The sequence below is a fragment of the Hypanus sabinus genome, chromosome 31 (genome assembly GCF_030144855.1).
Source record: "Hypanus sabinus isolate sHypSab1 chromosome 31, sHypSab1.hap1, whole genome shotgun sequence".
NCBI lineage: Eukaryota > Metazoa > Chordata > Chondrichthyes > Myliobatiformes > Dasyatidae > Hypanus > Hypanus sabinus.
Window position 1 is genome coordinate 16,740,712 of NC_082736.1, and position 3,368 is coordinate 16,744,079.

Here is a 3,368-nt window from a genome sequence, read left to right on the forward strand (position 1 = left end):
ACCGAATATAGAAGCTGGGATGAAATGGTGCAGTTGTACAACGCATTGGTTTGGCCGCATTTCATAAATAGTGTTTAGATTTAGTGACTATGCTATATGACAGGCACCATTGAGCTGGAAAGAGTGCAGGGGTGATTTACAGGATTGTTACTGGATCTCAAAGGACTGATTTGTGTAAAGTATTCCTTGGAATATTGGAGAATGAGTGGTGATATTGTAGAGGTGTATAAAATTGTAAGGGGCCTGATTTTGGTCAAAGATAACAATGTTTTTGCCGGGGTTGGGGAGTCAGGAACTGGAGGGCATTGGTTTGAGATGAGATTTAATAGGAACCTGAAGCACAACTTTTCCACACACAGGCTGGTAAGTAAATGGAATGAGCTGTCAGGGGGAGTGGTTGAATCAGGTACATTAAAAAGTTACTTGGACAGGTAGATGGGAAGGAAAGGTTTTGAAGGATATGGGTCAAATGCAAGGAAATGGGACAAGGAGGAGGATAGCCTTGTTCATAATGTGGTGGTGAGGGGGTTACTGACCATAAGCTCAGATGGGAACTTTGGTCAGTGTGGACCATTTGAGCTGAAGGGTTTGTTTCTGTGCTGTGTGAATCTGACCGTAAACCCTCTTGGCTTAGTTTGATGACATTAAACTTTTCTAAATGACTTGTTATTTCTTCACAGATTATAGACTCCAGTAGCTGAAGTGAAGTTTACTGGACTACAGTCACCTGCTTTTTATCTTCCACGCTTCTTCAACAATGGTTTTCAACTCCACTGGGACCTTTCTGTAACAGTGAGTTTTGACAGACTTCAATGTCTCTACTTTCTCTCCAGACTTCCTGTGAAATCCTCCAGTGCAGGTCATTGGGACCTGGCAATGTTTGCTTTTAGTCCCATTAGTTTCTCCCTCCTGATGGTGATTGTTACACATTATTGCATAATGTTGAAAACCATATAACATATAAACCATATAACAAACACAGCACGGAAACAGGCCATCTTGGCCCTCCTAGTCCGTGCCGAACCCTTAATCTCACCTAGTCCCACCTACCCGCACTCAGCCCATAACCCTCCACTCCTTTCCTGTCCATATACCTATCCAATTTTACCTTAAATGACACAACTGAACTGGCCTCTACTACTTCTACAGGAAGCTCATTCCACACAGCTATCACTCTCTGAAATACCCCCTCGTGTTTCCCTTAAACTTCTGCCCCCTAACTCTCAAATCATGTCCTCTCGTTTGAATCTCCCCTACTCTCAATGGAAACAGCCTGTTCACGTCAACTCTATCTATCCCTCTCAAAATTTTAAATACCTCGATCAAATCCCCCCTCAACCTTCTACGCTCCAATGAATAGAGACCTAACTTGTTCAACCTTTCTCTGTAACTTAATTGCTGATACCCAGGTAACATCCTAGTAAATCGTCTCTGCACTCTCTCTAATTTATTGATATCTTTCCTATAATTCGGTGACCAGAACTGCACACAATATTCCAAATTTGGCCTTACCAATGCCTTGTACAACTTTAGCATTACATCCCAACTTCTGTACTCAATGCTTTGATTTATAAAGGCCAGCGTTCCAAAAGCCCTCTTCACCACCCTATCTACATGAGACTCCACTTTCAGGGAACTATGCACAGTTATTCCTAGATCTCTCTGTTCCTCTGCATTCCTCAATGCCCTACCATTTACTCTGTATGTTCTATTTGGATTATTCCTGCCAAAATGTAGAACCTCACACTTCTCAGCATTAAATTCCATCTGCCAACGTTCAGCCCATTCTTCTAACCGGCATAAATCTCCCTGCAAGCTTTGAAAATCCACCTCATTATCCACAACACCTCCTACCTTAGTATCATCGGCATACTTACTAATCCAATTTACCACCCCATCATCCAGATCATTTATGTATATTACAAACAACATTGGGCCCAAAACAGGTCCCTGAGGCACCCCGCTAGTCACCAGCCTCCATCCCGATAAACAATTATCCACCACTACTCTCTGGCATCTCCCATCGAGCCACTGTTGAATCCATTTTATTACTCCAGCATTAATACCTAACGACTGAACCTTCTTAACTAACCTTCCATGTGGAACTTTGTCAAAGGCTTTGCTGAAGTCCATATAGACTACATCCACTGCCTTACCCTCGTCAACATTCCTCGTAACTTCTTCAAAAAATTCAATAAGGTTTGTCAAACATGACCTTCCACGCACAAATCCATGCTGGCTACTTCTAATCAGATCCCGTCTATCCAGATAATTATAAATACTATCTCTAAGAATACTTTCCATTAATTTTCCCACCACTGATGTCAAACTGATAGGTCTATAATTGCTAGGCTTCCTTCTAGAACCCTTTTTAAACAATGGAACCACATGAGCAATACGCCGATCCTCCGGCACAATCCCCGTTTCTAATGACATATTAAAGATCTCTGTCAGAGCTCCTGCTATTTCTACACAAACTTCCCTCAAGGTCCTGGGGAATATCCTGTCAGGACCCGGAGATTTATCCACTTTTAAATTTCTTAAAAGCGCCAGTACCTCCACCTCTTTAATTGTCATAGGTTCCATAACTTCCTTACTTGTTTCCCACACCTTAGACAATTCAATATCCTTCTCCTTAGTGAATACCGAAGAGAAGAAATCATTCAAAATCTCTCCCATCTCCTTCGGTTCCACACGTAGCTGACCACTCTGATTCTCTAAGGGGCCAATTTTATCCCTCACTATCCTCTTGCTTTTAATATAACTGTAGAAACCTTTCGGATTTACTTTCACCTTATTTGCCAAACCAACCTCGTATCTTCTTTTAGCTTTTCTAATCTCTTTCTTAAGATTCCTTTTACATTCTTTATATTCCTCGAGCAATTCCTTTACTCCATGCTGCCTATATCTATTGTAGACATCCCTCTTTTTCTGAACCAAATTTCTAATATCCCTTGAAAACCATGGTGCTCTCAAACCTTTAACCTTTCCTTTCACCCTAACAGGAACAGGATTCTGTACCCTCATAATTTCACCCTTAAATGACCTCCATTTCTCTATTACATCCTTCCCATAAAACAACTTGACCCAATCCACTCTCTAAATCCCTTCGCATCCCCTCAAAGTTAGCCTTTCTCCAATCAAAAATCTCAACTCTAGGTCCAGTCCTGTCCTTCTCCATAATTATATTGAAGCTAATGCTATTGTGATCACTGGACCCGAAGTGTTCCCCAACACATACATCTGTCAGCTGACCTATCGCATTCCCTAACAGGAGATCCAACACTGCCCCATCTCTAGTCGGTACTTCTATGTATTGTTGCAAAAAAACTATCCTGCACACATTTCACAAACTCTAAACCATCCAG